General features: G+C 38.9%; 1 protein-coding gene across 3 annotated transcripts in view; it reads right to left on the bottom strand.

Moving 5' to 3' along the window:
- Positions 1 to 21,696, bottom strand: part of igsf21a (immunoglobin superfamily, member 21a) — a 362,000-nt gene that overhangs the window by 44,470 nt on the left and 295,834 nt on the right. The window lies entirely within an intron of this gene.

Below are 21,696 nucleotides of genomic sequence, written 5' to 3'. Positions count from 1 at the left end.
CTTTTTACTGGAGGAACCAAACAAACACTGTCAGGATAACAACTTGTAAAACTGACATTGGGAACTTGTTTACTCAGTAGTTTCTGAGAACCAATTTTCACAACACAACTTCATAAATATTCCACCAGTATTACCACAAGCTGCAAAAATATCCCTATTACTTTTGGCACCCATTTTAATTCCAATCTACTCTTTAAAAATGAAAGTTAAATCATTTTTAACACAGCGACACATACGCTTCAACTCCTTTCTTACTCCAGAGAGGCTGAAAATAACTTATTCATGTATCCATCATGTCCCAAGCAGACTACAGTAACTCACTCTGTTTCGATTAATTTGAATTTAACCTTTAATGTCTGCACATTCTTTAAATGCTGCTTCCAGATGACTAATAAATGTGGTTGAATGTATCCTTGCACTTGCCACTGAGTATTTAAGGAACAGATTCAAGGTTTTAATTAGGAGGCCCAGGAAGGACTGGCCTCAGAGCAGATGAATGATTGTTTGATCTGGGGCTGCAACGGCAAATCGATACAAATCAATTAGTAAAAGCGTCGACAACATTTCTCCATAATCGATGCACTGTGCTGCGTCATTACTGTATTCGTTTCTCTTCAGTTTATTTGTCTTCTTCCTTTTTGTTGGATTATTTAGCTGTTGGCAACTAGCTTAAGGTGCATGACTGGAGTGTAGGTTGCCTTGGCTGAGGGGCTGTATGCGTCACATGTAAAGAGATCGGCATGGCGGAGAAGAAGAGGGAAACAAGTAAACATGCAAATAATGGCAGAGCTGTCCAAAAAGTTCCAGAGTTTTTGAGTATTTCGTCCTGAGTAAAAGCAGCGTGTTAATTGCCAAAAATGACCCCACTTGGCACGGTAGTGGAACTGCAATGATCCAGCACTTAAAATGCAAACATGTTGGGCTCACCGGAGACGAGCCAGGGAGCTCAACAGCGAGGTGAGTAGCTACAAATGTGAAATGCCTTGTTTGTCTTTTAGGACTCATTTGGTCTTTTTATTTAATTGTTACCCCGTTTAAAAACCACCAGGATTTAATTAAACCAACGTTAGCATTAGCGTTAGCTGCTGCAGACAGTGGTAGGGCAGAGGGGGTGAACTGTTTGACCTGCAGGTGAAAAGATTGACTACACATTTTTATTTATTTGGCTTTTTGGCCCACCCAAACTGTTGATTTTTTAAGTGACAATACATTCATATCAATTTGTATACTTTATAAATGTAGCATCTGGTCATTTTGTATGATAATATGTTGTTTTTTTGTATATATCATTAAGCAAACAATAGTCATCATCTAAAATAACAATGCATGTTTGGTTTTGCAATTCAACTACTATGCATTCACACCCTTTTTTTTCCCTAATTCATCGATTAATTGGAAATACAGTTGTCAGAGTAATCGGTTCCCAAAATAATCGTTAGTTGCAGCCCTAGTTTGATCTAACGTGAAAGCTATGTGTAGCTGTTGGATTTATTAGCGGGGTACACTGTGTTGCACTGATATGGCGTCACACGATTTAATAATGCTGCTGTCGACATCCAGCTTACACGCCGCCTACCACAAGTGGACACAGTTGGCTGTGGAAACCCAAACAGGACGAGGCTTAACTGAGCCAACCAGTACCAAACCGTACTGATATAAACTGGACTGCTTGGTGGAAACGGGGCTTATGTTTAAGAAAAAATGAGGAGAAAAATCCTGTCCTGCAATCCAGACTGCGACAGCAGAGCTGGAGTGAGCACCATAGAGGCAGGGATAGCAGCAACAATGTTCAAAGTCTTTCTGATATCTGTATAATGTGGAATGAGTGTCAAGCTCTGAGAGGGAGAGCTGAATGAGTCAATAATGTCAACATAAATATTCCTGCAGAAGTTTTGCTCGTCCTGTCAATCAATGGGAATGTTCACTTAAATATGAATAACAAATAGGCAGGCCAAGGTTTTACAAAGTGAGGAGCTTTTTTTCCAGGTATGTAAAAATATATCTTTCTAACATCATAAATGTGTATCCACTTGTTTGGGTCTTTGGTGTAGGGTAAGCTGGATGATGTAAAGTGAGTGGGTCATTATGGAAATCATAATCCCTTCAGGGTGAGCATGACTCAGACGACCCTGCTGGGGTTTTAATTTGCATAACCACCCACTCATTGCATTACCCGATGTGATATTCTACACCACATGTATACTATATATAAGTGTTATCATTATTATAATCATCCCTTTCACTTGTTGATGTAACAGCTATGATGAGAGCTAGAAAAGGGCTTTTCTGGTTACAGTGTTCTTAAACCTATGAAGCTAAGGAAACAGCTTTTCGAGGACATTACTTGGAGATTCCTTCCTCTTTCACAAGTCTGTCAAGTCTCTGGCCAGTAAACGCATTCTGAAAATTCAAAAAACACAGCAGCTGGGCTGTGTTTGGGAATATGTTCATTAAACCTCTCTAGCTAACACCTGTGCATTGCAATCCTCAAAAGAGTGTCCTTTAAGTGAAGGTGAACAGCCCATTCCTGGCCTGAGGAGGAAGCTCTCGTGTTCAGTCATATGCATGTAAAGCAGTTGTTTGGTTTCCCCAATGTACAGGAGCATTCCTCACTGGACAGTGTTAAGGATGGGTACCTTTCACATTTGAAAGGATATGGTACCGATGCCCAGTACCTGGCAATAGGTGCCGGTACTCAACAGTACCAATTTTTGGTACTTTTTGTGTTTATGTGCTAAAAAATTTCAATTTGTTTAATAATAAAGTATAAAGTGTTTTCAATTTAACATATTCTTTAATATATAACCTTGCAATGTTGTGTTCATATTCAGCATGGAAATCACCTACTCGTTCACTTCGTCACAGTCACAAGGATGCATTTAGGTACCTAAACATGGTACCCTTTGATTTTCCGTGAACCGGTACTCGGTACTTTTGACAGGATTCAAGCCAAGAGTATTTTCAGCAGTTGTTTGGTTTTCCCAGTGCATAGGAGCATTCCTCACTGGACATGGTACACCACGTTACTCTGTTTATGCCTTGGTGTTTTCTCCTTGGGATAGACCAGGTTCTGGCCAAGGGGCCGGTTCCACGACAACGGTTTTAGGGTGTAACGCAAAAGTTTTGGCGCGTTTCGGCCTCACGTTCACACGGAACTGGCGTTTTAGCTGACCTAAGACACAAACTATTGAAAACGGCCTCCAGAATTTTTCTGAAACCCTGCCGACTCCTTTGCCATGTAAATAGTAAGCCAGCATAGTGGACCACAGTCTTTTAACAAAATGTGCATCTGTTGCTCCACTTCTGCACTTAGCATTCACCAATACACTAGATGATCGGCTCAACTCTACTTCGATGGAGATCTACCAAAAGCCCCTTCTGGACAAGACAGTTACAGTGTCAACTACAGGCCTGGCATGCTTACTACAGCACTTCCAGTCCCTCTGCATTTCTGTGTAAACGCAATTTTTTTTTTAATGGTGTTTTAGCGTTTTCAGTTAAAATGTTGTCATGTAAATGGGGCCCAAGAGTTTTTCCAGACTCAGTTGTTTGCAAAAGATCCTTAATAGTTTGTCAGATAGACCTACAATGTGAGGGATCACAATGCTCTAGGAACTGTTCAGTGTTCTTTCTCTTCTTGTGTTTCAAAAAGGCCCACTTTAGGGTATCCACAGATTTTGAGGGTATTTCTAATGTGTGTCTGTTTTATTCTCATTTCCTCCTTTGTGGGAACACTCTCAGCCCATTATTTGAGGGTTTTGATGACACCAACAGTTAATGCATGCATCCAAGCCATTTCAGCCTGCAAATTTCAGATATTAGCATTATGATAAGGTTTAACAGCTATTGCCTGTAGTGATGCAGTTAAGGAAACACTAAGTTAACAGAGAATCAAATCTGCTGCACTTTTAGGATGAACTTTGACTATTCAAATTCAATTTGCTTAAGACCAAAGAGTTTAGATGGATCAACTGTTTGAGATTTGAATTTGAAAACTGCTTAAGCATGTTCTGATTTGGCGACACCTTGAGGTATGTGAAGTTGGGTAAAGAGAGTAAACAAGCAAGGATAAGGCCGGCCTTTTAAAGAATAACTGCAAACATCAGTTCAACATTTATCAAAGAGATTAAGCTGTTAATCCTTGGGCCACAGCTTCACAACACAAACGGCCCTTTGTGTGGAAAACTTTAAAGTTACAACATGTTTAGCTCTTTGGAAATTTCAACAGCATTGAAGGCAGTCAATGGGAGGTTTATCTACTTGAAATTGCAATGTTTTGGTGAAAATCAAAAGAGTGTGACAGAAAAATCAAGGAAGATCTTGAACAAAAATACAAAGGCTTTGTTCAGGTAGCTATTTCACGGCTAAAGACTAAAATCATGAACAATGCATGTAATCAACAGCCCACACATTCTGCAGCGGCACAGAGGTTCTCTTCAGGGCCGACGATAGCTGCGACTGTTTGCATAAATGCAGTAAACCTCCTCTTCATTATACAAAGTCACAGACGGATTTTGTGCATCAAAAGTTTCACTGAACAAAGTCTTGCTGATACTTGTAACCCCTCAGAGTTTTATTTAAACTCAGTTTTAGAAACTTTCTTTAAAACCCTAACACACGGTGCTTCTCTGTCCGTCTGTTGGAGAGGTTATGTTTACAAAGACAGATGTGACTCCATTAGATAACAAGCTGTGTTGTGCCGCTGGCTTGTATCACATATAAGTATTTATAGCCAGCGTTAAAAACTTGTCATAAAGGGGACGGTGCATCATCACACAGCAGGCAAGGTGACCTCGCCCAGAGGTGTTCAGCAACACACTCTGTAGTCTGTATCCTGGATACACAAAGAAAAACTGCAGTCACTTACCCTCCTGGCTGACCTGCTGTATACCTGTTTGTTAACCTTGAGCTGCTCCATGGCCCCATCTACCTGTCTTACACCTTTAGCACACAGGCAGGGTTTATTTTTTTCCTGAGTTGCTTTGGCCTTTTGATCAGACTGAAAATGTATCCACATCAGTTCTTACTTTTAAATTTGGTTTTCTTTAATTTCAACAATGTGTTTCATTTAGGGAAAAGCAAAATTAAGAATTCTGATTGAAATTTTCTTCTTCATATTCCATCTAACTTGTCTGAGAATAAGTTGCCCCCACTGGTTATTTAAAAATGACAAATGAACAAGCCAACAATTTTAATCATAGTCTCTCTGGGACCAAGATCACTGAGAGGAACTGCCAAAAAAGTAAATAATTCTCCAAGATCAGGTTAGATATGAGAGAGGTATGGTTCAGAATCTATCTTTCCCCTGAAACCTGCCCATTGGAAGGACAATACAACTGAATTAACATGGATATATTTGCTGCCAATTCTACATTCCACTGTCACCTCAACGTCACAAACATCTCTCTGACCTACCACAGAACTATTTCAGGCCTTTAGATCAATGCAAACTGTTTCTGTGGCGCGACCCTTCTGGGCCCGTATGCATGACAAGCCATTAGCAGGGAAAACAGACCAATTGCTGTAACAGTGAAAAGAAAATGGATTAGCGGTATGCATGAGCCAGGTTAACAACCCAAAAGAGTGTTAAGTTTAATGGAGGCATACCCCAACATTACAGGCACTAACGGCCCGATTACAGCACCTGTTTGGCTGTTTAAAAGATACTATTTGAGACAAAATAAGCAAAGACAGTGGACAATCCTTTGGGAAGGTGGTGATGTGTAGCGATACAGCAAGTTGAGATTTAGGACACACAACATTTTTTCAGTGAACAAATAAGATAAGGAAGACAATTGAAGTCTCAAACCGGTAAGAAAAACACAAAAAACCACACACATTTACTCCTTTTAAAATCGCCAAACTTTCTCTTTCTCTTTGTTTACCTGAGAGACTCACTGATAACGGCTGTTTGTGTATTCTTGTAAAGAAAATCTCCATTTCTCTGGCTAAAAAACATTTTTTCTTGATCAACTCTCAGTCATACTGTTACCGCTCCCCAGGTTTATTGCTGTTTATGAGTTGTAGACATGCCCAGTTCAAATTTGTTTCATGGGGTTTTCCAGGAGGTTCTCCTTAATTATGACGTCATCTGCCCTGGTGTCCTGCGTCCCTTGCATTTCTCTCTTTCACAGACATATCATATGGCTGCATTCCTCACCTTGTTACATCCTGAATTCACCCTTTACTTCCTACTTTCAATTCCTGCTGTGAAGCGTTTCAACACCTGGTTTTGTAGCCATGTGTAACAGACCTTTAGCTTTACAATCTGACACCTCTACAAAAAGCATGTGTCCTGTGGCCCATTATTTGGATTTCCACCAAGGGCCCAAACACTCTGGTTAATTAAACAAATCAGGCTATCGAAGTAATTGCAACACAACAGCAGACCAGTAGAGGAAAGTAAGACAACGATAAAAGTCACATTATGACAAAAATCTCAATATAGCAAGGAGACAGACATCTTTTTGTACAGTACAGTTCGCTTGTTAACATTGAGGAGATTCAGCCTGGTCAAAGCTGTTTCAAGAAGCCTGAAATGTCAACCAGCAAAACATGTCTGCTCTGCCATATAAAGCCTGAAGACAGTAGATATTGACCTATTCATCTTTTTTACACTCTTCCAATTTAACCGCTGTCCCTCCTTAGCTAGAGCAACTGCCTCTGTACACCTAGAGACTTCCTCTAGCCAATGTATCTGCCCCTCTACTGGCTTCCTCTTCCACACCGGCCTACCTGAACTAAGTCCCGAGCCCCAACAGCCTTCCTGCATGTTTCCTTCAATCTGAGAGCCTAGGAGCTTCCAGTGCTGCTTTTACTGGATTCCATTTCCTGCCTCTAGCTGGGTTTGGAAACAAACTATATTCTTCCCATTAATCAAAAGTCAATTATTCAAATGTCAAATGCATAATTACAACATTTACTGATACATTTAAAGTAGTGAACAGACTTGAAACTGTGAAAATGCACCTTCTGATTGTACATGAAAGTCAACATAATATAAAAGATGACTCTGCTCACCTGACATTGGATCTACACAGAACTTGAGCTTGGATACATTCTATGCATGTATTTCTGCACTCAAACACGGATAAGTCATAAAGCCTCACTTCCTGTATTTACACCCATTGTCAGAGTCACTTCAGGACACAATAATGTTGACAGAGGTTGTTTATTATAGCTGCTGGAGTTCAGATCAGCTGGGTATGATCTGTTGTGGGTGGTGTGAGTTGAGAGTTGGTGGGGTCAGTTCAGCTCTATGATTAGTACTACTTTTAAACTCTACAGAGCTATCGTTTATCGTTGCATTCACAGCTTTGAGAAAAAAAAAACAGGAGCATTTCAGGTAATGTTATCTAGAAGTGTTTACCATGAACAATTTGAATTACTCACGCTGCATTCCCTCACTTGTCTTTTCACACAATCACCTGCATTACTCCTCTCAGTTCATACCAGCTTACCCTGCACGCTTCCTCTTCTCTACGGCTCTCATATTTTGCACAACTCGAGTTCAGAATGTTTACCTAGGATGACATTTTTTTTCAACAGCAGGTGTGTAGGAAGAATTTTTTTTGCAACTACACTTTATACTTTGTTTCAATTCAGGTCATTAAATAAACTCACCATGACTCCTCTTCACTGTGCCTTAGTCGCGTCTCAGAACCGTCAGGTCAGTGCCCTCCAGCTCAGATTTCCAAAACTTATGTTTTTGCCAGATTTTGGAGTCTGTGTTGCTAACTTAGCGACTTTTCAGCCTCCTCCAGGAACTCTTTTTCAAAACTAGACATACCTCTAGCCACTTTTCAGGTGTGATTGAAGACTTTTGGAGACTGCGAGGGTCTTCTAACCTTGCAGAGCAGATAGACCTGCCTGATTCAGTTTCTGAAATCCTGCAGATCCATCTTGCCAGGCTCCATTGACCAACCAATTGACTCGGTTAAATTCTAACCAGCCCAATCAGGGATGAGAGCCGGGGAAGTGACGAGCAGATGTGGCGTCAGCAGACTTTCGTACTTGTCAGCGTTCCTTTGATTGTTAAGTTAACTTTACAAAAACGTCAGCAGTGGTCGAACACCATTATCACAGCTGTTTCTCGTGTTCCTGTAGTTGTTCATCTATTGATTCTCAGCAGTGGCGCACATAAGGTACGTCATACCGTGGCTTGCTGTGGATTGGTTTGTGGTGAGTGTGTCAACCAGAACGGTCGTCCAATCACCAGCTGCTGATCTGATCTGAAATCTGAAGAGCTGCTACCCAGATGTACTAGTGAAATATTTGTGGCAGATATATTAAACTGTCCGTCTTGTGTGTCAGGTTAAGGGTCTTCTGTTCCTTCTCAAAGAGCAATAGGTGCTTCCTTGAGCCCCTTTTTCTTCCTAAACTCACAGAAGGCTTAGTCCTCACGCGGTGGTCCCTCCCAGCTGTAATCACTGAACAATCACTGCAGTGTTTGCTCTCCACTTCACATCTAGACATAGACTGCAATGAATTAACACTGTGCAAAATTGTTGTTGGCTGATGATCCCCTGGCTTAAGTTTGTTTTTTAGCTCTAAACTTATTTTAGGGTGCTTTTTAACTCACTCTTTCTCTTATTCTCTATTCAACGGCATCTTTCCCCTCTCATAAAGCATCCATACCAATTACACACACATTATACAACTTAGGCCATGACGCCACTTAGCAACTTATGGCAACTTACAGGACAGCTGATGGCTACTTCCCCTGCTGAAAAGTTGGCAACACCGGTTGGAGCAGAAACACATCGAATTAAACGGAGCAGATCAAGTGGAACAGTGGTGCATAGAAACCACTTAAAAACAAAGACTGTATATAGAGAGGATAGCGTGGCTCCGCCATTTACTATTGTACAGTTTTGAAGCCTAAATACCCCTGTTACAAGCATTACATTGAAGCAGTTGTGCAGCCAGAGTCTGTGAGGGATTCTGGGAGAAACTAAGTCGAGCTGGTTGACAAAGAAAATAGATTTATTTTTTCTTTCGAGAGTCCAATCACTTCTTGACCCTACCTCTCAACATATTTGACAATCTCCAGAAAAAAGAACGGCAGCTGTCAATCATCGATAAACGACATAAAGCATTGTTTTTAACGAAGTATAACTAATGAAAATTAAACTTTTAAAATCCCAGCCTGGCTCCTCTCAATTTCCCGGTGTGTTGTTATAATCAAGCAAAATATGACGTCAGGTGATTTTCATGCATGGCACGGATCATATCTGCTGCAACCTGCTGGGGCAGGGACGCATCCCACTATAGCAAAGCGGATCCAGTGTTAGGTGACACACTGACTACAGTAGAAAACTATCTGATCAGAGCATGGGTTATATTTTAGAGGTTACAGCCTAACATGAACAACATCCTGGTGTAAATGGACAGATGAGATAGCACGCAATCAACATGCAATAAAGCAGAAACAGAACAGACACAGATCTGGCGTGACACCATTGATTTTGACTATGTCTTTATCTGTATTTGACTATACTACTTTCTAAATTTATTAACAGCATTGAAGTAACAGAACTTCAAAAGAACTCTTACTTTCCACTTCCTGTCAAATGGCCGACAACTAAATCATACGACTCAGTGAACTCTACTTTTACATCTGAACAGTAGAATCCTGAAAGAAGGAACATCTTGCGCTGACGTCTCACTACAGGCTGGTGATCATTCAGACGTAGGTTTTCTGTCAGGGACACACTCGCCTATTATTCCCACCCCGAAACAAAGGCCAAGACTATAGTAGTGGGATGTAGTTTATGTGCACACAGGCTTTTACCAACTTCGAGGTGAGTTGCAAGAGAGCCCTGCACTGCAAACACCAGTGATCCAGGTACGGCTCAGGTAAACTCTACAGCTTCACAATCCATAAGCCATGGAGGACTTAGACTTAGGGTGTGTTTCTGGGACATGCTGCCCATATCAGCTGTTGATTCTGCAGATTTTAGAGGAAAATCAGAGGCAAACTTCTAAATTGACAACTTTTCAGTGACTTGCACACACTGATGTAGAGCTGGGATGTGTCAATCAAAATGTGACCAGCTTAAGCATCCACACAGTTATCCCTGGAAGCTAAGTTTTACTCATATGCACTGTGACTCTAAGCTCTGATACCATGCTCACTTTTTAATATTTTAAGCTACCTTTAAAGCTTTAAATCATTAATCAATACAAATGCATTGAGTGGAGCCCAGCAGCTAATTTACAGATGAGACCACAGATATTCACACACTCTCCTCTGTTGAATTTTGCCTTTTGGGAGCATCCAATACCCACCACCTCTTATCAGTGTTTACCTGACGTGCCCTGTAGAGCCAGAGCTTTAAATCCAACTGCACAATGGGAAACATCAACATTAGATCCAGAATAACCCGATTGCCTCTGCCGCTAACTCCTCCAGCTCGCCGACCACTGGCATAGAGAGGAGGCTTTTCAGCGTGCATTAAAACACCTCATTAATTATCTCAGCAGGTGGAGGGAGAGCAGCGTGGATTAGAGCGATCCGTGCACCTGTTCTGTTGCTTTTGTTGGACAAAATGGTGTGGGTACACAATAACACCTGTGTTGGCAATTAATCTGTTATAATAGGAGTGAGTTCTGTAAGCTGGGGTAACTGATTTGTTTCTACAAACATTAACGAGCCAGCTCATTCAAAGGCATTGAAGAAATATTGATTAAACATCTTCATGACTTAATGTACGCCATGTGCTGCGTGTGCCAGAAATAAAACCACCATTGAAGTGTTACCTCCAGTAAAACATCAGCTTTCTATTTATAACATCCCCACCATGATTACATAGCTTTCTGAGCCACCTGTACACTTGAAGTATGGAAAGGAATCAATTAATGTTTCATCAAAGAAGAAGACGAGGTATAAAGCTGAGAGGAGAGAAAGTGAAGTGCTCTCTCTGCGTCACGACCCTGCAGTTCTGCTCCTTTTTCAAATGCTGTCTCATTACAATAAAAGAAATCATATAAAATATATATGTGCAGATATTCTAGAGGCATAGAGAGAAAGTTATCACGAAGAAACTTTCAGTCCCAGCTTGAAGTTAGATTGGAATCGAGTGAGGTGACAACCAATCAGAAGGACTTAGTCAGAAGAGGATGGAAAGAGTGGAGTAGCTCAACTATCAAGAAAAGTTGCATAGTTGCACCAGACTGATAAAATAGTTTCTACAAATAGGTTAAAGAAACATGTACTGCTCCTGATTCATAGAGTACAGTTCAGGCATCAAATTTGCTAGTTTTGAGCACACATAAGTCTCCACTGCCAGTTTAGCTATGCATGTGCAACATTGACACAAATAACACTCAATGTTATCCAAATAAAAGCATTTTTCTTCTGTTTTAAGTACATTTGGAAATTATAAGGGCTGTCAGGTTTTATCAGTTATCTACTATACCAGTAAGATTATAAACTAAAGCCATATATTTTCTTCTTTAAATCAATAAGTCCTCAAACAGTTGATTAATCAAGATGTCTCTTTCAAAGGCCAAAAGAAAGGTTGATATCAGGCACAGAGTGTTCCAGAAGAAGGGGGAGAATGATTATTTCTGGTGAGTTAAAAGGAGTATACCTCACATGGAACTGTTTAACTCAAGATGTGGAGCAGTATGTAAAGTACAGGAAGATGAGCTGACACAACTAGCACCACAGCTAAAGAAAGAGCTGTCAATGCAACAAATTGTATTCCAAAGACTTAAAAGGGAGGCAGCTCAAAGAATAGGTTCAGATTAGTGATGACTAGCTTCAAGCCATACTTACCCCTTTCAGGCTGGTTCCTGACTTGGCACCAGCTACAGGTGCTAAAAAACTGATGCTCAGGAAGCTCAAACTCTTTGCTGGGCCAGAGCAAAGCACCACCTATGGCAGGGATTGGGCTAAGCTTACAGTGACCAATGATGTGGGTGGAAAGCAGCCATTTTTAAAAAGAAAAGCCGATGAACAAGTCATATGTTATTTTGCTGGAGTTTCTCATTCAAAACTTGAAATGGAGGCAAAATTGAAGCAGCATTACTTGTGCACAATGACCCCACCCTCCAGTGTTACTTCATGGGCGTCCATAAGGCGTAAGTATCCTTAGATAAAGGAAAACCAAACTGGTTCCTTGGAAAAGCATGGTTAAACAAACTAAGCAGGACCAAACAAATATTTTGATGGAAAAGAAGTGACAAAGTTTCAACTGCCACCTCTCTTTGGCCCAGCTTGGACAAAGCGCTCTCAGGTGCCTGGCAGCAAGCATTCCACAAGAAAAGATAAATATGACTGTAAATTAGTTTTGATTTGGAATGACAGTTGAAACAGCAGATTTTAGCACTTCTGCATTGTCTCATATACTTAGACCGGAAGTTGACCGGAACTTATAAAAACTGGCCTGGGCCACACTTTCAATTTGTTTGTCAAATTTTAAACTGCTATCAAAGTTGACTCCAAGATTCTTAACATTCTTTACATTTAAACTCAACTTAAAAGATACTCTGTTGAATGGTCTGGCTAAACTTTAATTTAAATTAATTTGTTGAATGTTTGCTTCAGTGACCTCTATCTCCTCACTTTTTATTATTCTAACCATAGGAAAAGTTTAATTCAAGAAGTTTAGTTTAAGACGTGACTGAACCTGGTTGCAGTATCAAAGACTTCTCATCTCTTGAAAAGGCATCTTTGAGTTCTTACCAAGCCTTAAGTTTAAGCTTGGTGTCACCCTGACCTGAACCATGAAACAAGTTACCTAACAATGTGTTTTTCATAGTGTCATGCATAAAGAAAATAACAGACTTGAATAAAAAGAGGTTTGTGTCTGTGTTTATTTACTTAATTACTATTTTTCTGTGAATTTTCTTCCGACAAGTTAATGGTCTGTGTCCACTCTTCTTCTTGGTAGCCGCTGTAAAATCAAAGTGAATCCTGTCACACGCCAACAAAAGTCAGTCATGGTGAAGCGGTTCCTTTAATACTTCTCTGACATTAGCTAGATTTATGTTTTAGCCCTTTAACTTCACGTATTAGGCTTAAAAATGCTAGCGTGAAAGACACCTCCTAATTACTGCGTGACAAATCGTGACTGGGAATTGAGAGTGTTTCTCTAAATGGAATGCAGCTCTGCAAGGCCACATGTGACACTGTGCAAATGTGTTTTTAAAATCTTTCTTTGACATTTCTGAATGTTCTGGCTGGCACGCAGCACAATAAGAGAAAAGTGGAGACATGTGACATGGTCGCTTTTCAGCCTCAACAAAATGAGCTGTCAGGACCATGAATCCTCATGTCTTAAATCTAAATTAATCATAAATTATCTGTAAATCAAAAAAAGATTAAGACGACACCTGTCATCTCTGTGAAGTTACTCTGGATTTCTTTAAGCGACCTATTAATTTACTTATTCCTCATATTTCTTGGTCTGACAGGCAGAGATAACAAAAAAACACATCTCTTCTTTCAGAGCGTTCGAATGGAAGAGCAAACACTGACTCATTTTCTGAAAGTGATTATAAAGCTGCCAAAGTAACACAGGGGATGTCTCTCAGCGTGAAACATGTCTCCAATGAAAGGTTGCGTTTTCACAAAGCATAGTTTTCATGGGGTACTGATTTTAGAGAGTTGTGTCATTTGTGTGTTTCTTCTGTCTTCAGTGTGTATTGATCAAAAGAAGAAAAAGAAGTTTTTAGATGAAGCTTTCACAAAATGATGTGTGTAGCACCTTGACTCTGAGTTATCCCAGAGTCACCTCTCTGAGAGGAGCTAAAACAAATTTGATTGGTTGGTAATCTTTAAGGATTCCTGCTCCACAAACCCCCTTCCCTCTAAATGGCCAGCCCTTTACAGGTATGTCAGGGGGCGGGGTTTTGGGCAGACCGACCTATCCATCCATCCATCCATCCATCCATCCATCCAACAGCTCCGTCTCAGCTTACCTTAATGCTTTAGACAGGATAAACAGTCTGCTACCGATCAAAGCTGTCTGTAGCTCTTATTTTTGGAATTGTTTGGACCAGTGACCAATTTGTGTCAACAAATCCATATGCAGTGAAATAAATCACCATTACAGCCAGCACATACTGAATATTCACATGCTAATAGGCTAATTCATAAAGACGGCAGCTTGTCTGTCTCCTTCTTTGACGTCAATTTTGCACAAAGGCCTTTATTTCTTACTGACCTCTATCGGTCTGGTGGTATTTTTTTATAAGCTGTGTTTTCTTTTCTCTCCATACTTCAAGGATTCAAGGTTTGTTTTATTTGCCATTTGTAGATGGACCTTTCAGACACATTGGAAATCTTGTGCGGGGCTCAAAAGAGTCAAAGAAAAAAGATATAAAGGATATAAAGATATGGTTCAAGTATTTTAATAGTTGATTTAATTATATTCAATTTAATTATACTCAGTTATTTTTTTAATTAGTTTAATACTTCATCATTGTCTTGCATTATCAACCCGGATCTTGTACCCCGCAGCTGAAATGACAAAACAACCGGCCATAGGAACAGTTAAATTCTTAGAAATGGAAGGCAAAAGTTCCTGGAGCTTCTGGTACAAACTCAGCTACTGTTACCATGTGATTTTCAGCTGGTGGATCGCACACACAAAAAAATCCCATGCTATTATTCCATATGGGATCTTTCATGCAGCAGAGTGTCACACATACACATAACAATGCCCTGTAATGCAAATTGGCATCCAACATTTCACAGCATGGTAGAGACCAAGAAAAATTGTTTTTATGTGCTTATGGAGCATGACAAAACATACATGCTAAAAACCTCAGTGTGTTTTGTGTACATAAAAGACTGAAGCCTTCAAAACCAAACTCCCATTTGGAAACAAAACAGCCTTTTCTAGCAGAAAAACCCATTGAGCACTTCAGGGTCTGAGGACATCACAAAATTGTCTATTCATGAAAATATCAGCTTGTTATTGGGAGGTAAAGGTGGGGGTCCCAAAGCCAGACCAGTTGAGAACCAGTGTTTTCTTTCTTACAATTGCACAACAGCTGTAGTATCTTGAATCAAGACATTTGTGCGTAATGACCCCTTTTTTTTCTGTTTCATGTAAAAAGACAAATCAGGTTGTTTTGGCATCGCCGTGTTGTATTGTTTTTGTAGGGACTGGTTTAACTGCAGGAAATAAGGTGATTATCAATCATGCCTCTGTTACAAATCCCTAAACACTTTATAGTCCAATATGTGTAGACAATGAGACCAGACACAAACCACTTACTTTATCCCCAAATGAATAAGCACAGAGAAAGAGATATAATCCCAAGCTATAGCCTGTAAACAAAGCCAGAGTAGAGGTAGACGTGGGAAGGCGAGAGGATTTTGCATTTCCCCTGCACCTGCACTCTGCACAGTGCCAAGCGGCCTTACCTCATCATCATCACACAGCTTTTGGAGAATGTAACAATCACACTCAGGTCCAAACACACCACTATGTTGCTGCAATTAATCACAGCGGTGTCAAAAGGACAAGACTGTCATTTTCTCTGTTACAGAAAGATTCAATGAAAGAGCAGAATCAGGAGAGAAAAGGAGCAAGGCAGAGAGGGAGACTGGCCATGACTTAATCAGCTTTCCTGCTCATTATTAACCATCATTATCTTCCTTCTTTTCAATCAGAGCTTGCTTGTGCTCCAAGGATGTTCTAATGAGTGGCACTGGAAAGCTATTATTGATATTTCACCAGCTCGATTCAGTCACATCGTATGCAGACAGATCTTGAAACATCATACCCGGCAATTTTAGCACATGTAGTCTATTATATTCAGAGCTCTCTCAAAGGAGCATGATGGGAGCTTGACATGCTGGGTGTCTCCAAAATGTGGTGGGAAGTTAACAGCTACTGGAGACAATTTATTCACTGTGTAGAACAAGTGAGCAGCTCACAGCATGATTATGATTACGTAAAATGTGATGAATCCATTGTTGTTCATTGTGAACTATAACTGGAACCAGTTTAAAGTTTGAGCAAATAACAGGACCCTGGTGGCCCTCATTTTCAGGGGTTACAGTGGGGGTATCATTCTTTCTCATACTGTCAACATGAATAGTGAAGTAGTAACAATGCTTGATGTTCATACTAAACATACAGATTTTCAGTCTGTTACATATTTCTAACTGTCCATAAACTGATCACAATGCTCTTATTGAAAATAAATAAATAAATAAATAAATAAATAAATAAATGGATGGATGAATAGCACAAGATCTTTGTGACATCTTTGTGAGATCGTCACAAAGCTTGCTGATATGATGATGTCATTGTATAAAGATCCTCCAAATGGTACACGAAATGTTTTAGGGGCGGACCTCAAACACCAAGGTCCCGAAATACCTCTACAGGACTGGTCATTCAGAGAGAAAGGAGTGCCTTAAAGAGACAGCAGCTGAAACAAAGCATTTCAGAAAGTTTCATAAAACACCAGAGTGAGGAAAATTGGAGATTGTTTTTTTTTTTTGCTTGTTTTTTTTTTTTTTTTTAACCTGTAAATCATTGAAAGCTACTACAGGGGAAAAGCAGCTGTAGAGCAAAGTGGAGTGATGTAGTTCAACAACCAACTGTACAAAATTAAACAAAACAAAAGTAATGCAATAACTAAGTAAGCTTCACCCTCAATCTCAGAAAAAAAAAAAAAAAAAAAAAAAAACTTTTATTAACTTTATCAACACTTTTAATCTTAGGATTTATTACAGCTCTATATGGCTGTGACACCTCAATTATTTGGGCTATACTAAGAAGATTCAAAAGGTCCTGAAAGTAGAGAAGATAGGCTTTGCTGCGATATCTGGGGTATCAAAGGCAATAATTAATGCAAGCTGCACTCAGAACTGCAACTCTTAAACCATTTGAGCAAGAGAAAAAAATTCAAACGGTTCTTGAGAGAAGAACTTTCCAAGCATGATTTCAGACTCATTTAAGGCCAGAATAAAATAAAATAAAATAAAATAAAGTAAAATAAAAATAAAATAAATAAAAATATAAAATGAAATAAAATAAAATAGAAAAAGAAAAGAAAAGACAAGAAAATAACATAGAATAATAAAACAGAGTAAAATAAAATAAAATAATATAAAATAATATAAAGTAATAAAACAGAGTAAAAAGAAATAAAATAATATAAAACAGAGTAAAATAAAATAAAATAATATAAAATAATATAAAGTAATAAAACAGAGTAAAAAAAATAAAATAATATAAAATAACATAAAGTAATAAAATAGAGTAAAATAGAATAAAATAATATAACAAAGGAAAATATTATACATAATAAAATAAATAAAGTTAAATTAAAAAAAAATGCAGATGATGAAAAAAATAAAATAAAATAAAAACTTCCTTTACTAGGGACCTGGAGTGGAAACTGGTCTGTAGACCTAGTGCAGCGTTCCCCCTAGTCTAGAAAGCAGCATCCCAATCACTGTTTTATAAATTATCAGATAGATACGCAAGTAATGCCTCTTAGATGCAGGATGCAGTGATGCATGTTGTAATGATCATTAGTAATAAATCTAACTATAGGAGTACATGCTGGTGGAACCAAAAAGCACCATTAGTGGACCCTAATGATGTGCAGTGACCTACTCTTAATGCAAATGCGGGATCTTTAATGGAATTTTGCAAGTGAGATGTCCACATCTGAAGTGTTTGCTAACAAGAAATGCAGTGTTATGATAAATCTGCAAGCCAGAATGTAAGAGGCCTCATGGTACAGAATAAAGGATCATAATGGTAGCCTCATGCTTTAATTCATCATACATATAGCTCTGCCAAAGTGAAGCATTCCTGAATGTTTAAACATAAACATTAGTATTCAACAGATGTACGCCTGGAATCCTTTTTTGTGTCAGCTGGATAACACTAAAGGATAAGAAGAGTAATAATAAAAAAAGCCTCTCTCCTCTGCTGGCCCCTTTATGACCCCTCAGTTCATTATGATGCAGCAATGTCAGGATGAAACATAAAGCAGGCACCTTATTATTTCAGTAGCATCTGTGGAGGATTAGATTATCTGAGGTATATGTAAAACATGCAGTCTATTAAACCACACCTTTCAATGTGCCAGGACCATGAAATGCATGTTTCCTAATTCCCCTCTAACCTGAAAGCATAGCAGCTATATGCTGTACTCTATAACAGAAACCCTGCTGTGATCATAGCTTATGTTTTGTTTTGACTTTCACTTCAGCGCTGAGTGATGTTTCTCCTTTCCGTGTCAGTCTCTAGTTTGGGTGAAAGCTATGGCAACAGTTGCCAAAGTTGACGGTAACATTTTTCACATCAGTCAAAGAGTTGGAGTTAGGTAGCTATTAAGCTCTGAGGGATGATAACACCCCCTGCTTATACAGGAGAGAACAGCTGCCAGTGAAAAAAGGAAACAGCTGTTTAAATCTCTCATCAAATCAGAAATGTGTTCAGTAAATCAAAGTGTGGAGACGGTAAAATACTTTAAGGGTAACCATGTTCTGCGTTAGAAAGGAAAGATCAACATGACTGCCTCTTCAAATTCATCTTTTATTTGGCCATAATGTGACATTTGACGGATCATTAGAAGGGACACTGTGATCCAGATAACGACTGAGTAAAGGAGTTCAAGCACTTGTTGTTAAACAGGATGTTCAAAAGATGTAGAGGATGTTGCATTCACACAATATTTTTTCCCTCATGCATGACCAAAGCATATGTACCAATTCAAACACAAAGGAAATATTACTTTCGTAGTAAATTGGATATGTGAAGCACTTAATTCTTATGAATACACTGAGATTAAAGGGGGGCTTTGATGGCTAAGGGTACTATGTGTAATCACATCAGTGCCAAATAAAACCCTACAGCCTGTTTGCTTGTTAAATAACAGAGTGAGTGCTCTTACCTGGTCTGTCTGTGAAGCTGAGATTGGTAAGTAAGTGTGAAACAGGTTTGAGGACCTGCTAATGGATGCAGATATTCCTCTCTATTTTGACCACTCACTCTTTCCTTCTCTTTCACTACTAATGATGATGCTCTTTTTTTTCATTTTTCATACCTGCTAATCCATCTATTCTTACTCTTTTGTATAAAAAAGAACAAAAACCTGACAACATTTTCAGTAAACATGCTGCAACTTCTCTGTTTTTTCCCTCTTAATTACTTGAACAGCTTTTGCTGCATATGCAGCATAACACTGGTGTACAATTTGAAAAAAATAAAAAAAGTCTGTTGAGTGATATTTTATGCTGATTAAACTAAAATTAGCATGCATTTTAGTCCATTTTTTTCTAGCACGTCAATTTTTCTCTCCACATCTTACCCTCCAGATAAGCAAAATTCCACTAAATGGTTGTAGTAAGACTTGCCAGCAGATTACGACTGGACTCATCTACAGCTTCATAGCAACTTGTTTGTGCAGCCACAATTGATACAGTGCAGTGAGAGGTGTGTGCAGCTCCCACACGGCAAAAAACTGAACTCTTATCAAGTGTTTTTGTCTTATTTTCAGTAGAAAATGTCTTTTTAGACCTAACATGAGCCACATTCACCTGACCTGTCCAGAAAACATATATTTTTTTCCAAGTTATTGCAAGACAAGAATGAGGTCTAAATTGCTTGTAAAAAGTTAAAAAAAAATCAAGTGGAACAAGAGAAAAGTTACTTGTATTAAGACATTATTCTAGCTTTAGGCAAATTTTTCTTGTTCCAATGCAAGATTTTTATTTTTATTTTTTCCTTTAAATAACTTGAAACAAGACATTTTTCTGGACTAATAAGTTGAATGTGGCTCATATTGAGTGTAACAAGACATTTTTTACTTAAAATAAGACACAAAACACTTGATAAGATTTCAGTCTTTATATGTCACTACTATCAATATCTGCAAACAGAAAGCTAGCATAGTAGGAGTTAAGATGATTTGTGCTTGCTTTTCTCTAACCATGTAACCATGAGCATACTGTGTAAGTTTTGTTTCGTTTAAGCTATCTTTTTTTGTTTTCAAAGCTTGTAACTATTCCATCTTAGTGTTTAATTTACACGGGTTTTACACAGGTCTTGTGCTCCAGGTCATGTCTGCTCCTGTAGCTCCTCCAGTAGACACACATAGACATTTATAAAACTTCACACATCTGTTAGGTAAAGTGTTGTTGTTCTTTTTTTTTTAAGAAAGCAGGGATCCTAAAGTTTAAAAACTTGATGTGATAGAGAAAAACTGAAATCAGTTTTGGATTCTGCAACCAAAAATTGGTTCATAACGGCTGTCAGACCTAACTCAACAAAAATTGTGTTCCCCAGTGTAATCATCAGCTCTTGTCCATCCAAACCATCCCTCTCTTCACTTGCTCGCATATTTGAAGCAGCACTCAGAAAAAGATGAAGAAATAAAACGGGGTTTGGTTTGAATTCTGCAGGAAATTGACTCCCTTTCTGACGTCTATGACGATAAAACACAACAAAGCTCTGGAACAGGTTTTGTGTTGGAGTCAAAAAAGCTACTGTACTGTCTGGTTGGATTGATTTAGCATTACCCCTGTGGACATCCTTGCTAATTTATCACACACCTGTGTAAGTCATGTTTTCTGACCAAAAATCAGATTTCACCTTCTTTTTACAGTTAAATACACCACTAGCTTTGGATATTAGCTGTGGAAATTAGTTTCAAAGGGGACTGGCTAGCAGGTGCAGAAATGGTTAGTGTAACAGAAGCAGAACTGGTGCAAGACTGGTGCAACAATGCCATAAACCTTCAGATATGCATTTTTAAAGCCACTGTTTTCTAATAAAAAACGCCTTAACAGTTAGCTTTTAAATGTTTTAGCAAAAGTTGTTGTGACTGCCCTAAGTGGAAAAATATTGTCAATCAGGCCTTTGATTAAACACTACATGTTAGGTGTACTGAACAGGTGCTTGTTGGACTCAGTAAATCACACCACTGTCTCTGTAAAGTTATGATCCGCCACTGAAACCAGGCACGCTATGCTATGATACGACACTGAAAATAGAGCTGACAACAGCTCATTCTGCAGCGAGCCCCAGGGGAGCCGCTCCGACAAAGACTAAATGAGTTTCATCAAAAAGCAAAGGGAGCTGTTTGAAGTTGCTGCACATAACTGGGCCAAAGAAGCAACATGCAAGCAAATACTTACAGAGCTAATAATGAGGTTTTGTTACGCAGTGTGACCGTGGACAACAGCACAATTAGCACAAATGGTCACAGTTTAAAAAGGATATTTGAGCTCATTTTGGGAGCTCAGCTGTAATTCTACGCCGATGATATAACAATAGAACACTCCAAACAGGGAGATATTTTGATCTCTCTACTGTTCTTTTTCCAAATAATCATCAAACTCTGACAGCAGTCAAAGTTAGCTTTGGTTATTTTATAGAATTTACTACTTAGCGTGTAGAGATGTGAATATTTTTTGACTCGAAGCGAGAAGAGTAAACAAAGCAGCACAAAAAAATGATACTATACATGTGTATAGTATTAAGATTTTGAGCTGAAGTTTTTTAAGTCTCTCTGACACATTTTTATATTCAACCCTCATATTCTCAGACCCTATTCACACAGAATGGATATCCCTCAGTGACAATTGGGAAGTCATCATCTACTTGATCTACTATTTTTTTAAGGACAACATTACACTCTACAGCAAAACATCTAAAGGAAATTAACCATAGAAGAAGACATCCTGCCTGCTAAACTTCCACAACT

The sequence above is a fragment of the Halichoeres trimaculatus genome, unplaced genomic scaffold, assembly GCF_033239565.1.
Source record: "Halichoeres trimaculatus isolate MK-OKI-2021-1 unplaced genomic scaffold, fHalTri1.1 fHalTri1_scaffold_1, whole genome shotgun sequence".
Lineage (NCBI taxonomy): Eukaryota > Metazoa > Chordata > Actinopteri > Labriformes > Labridae > Halichoeres > Halichoeres trimaculatus.
Note: the sequence above shows the minus strand (reverse complement) of the source record. Positions and strands in the feature narration are given on the sequence as shown.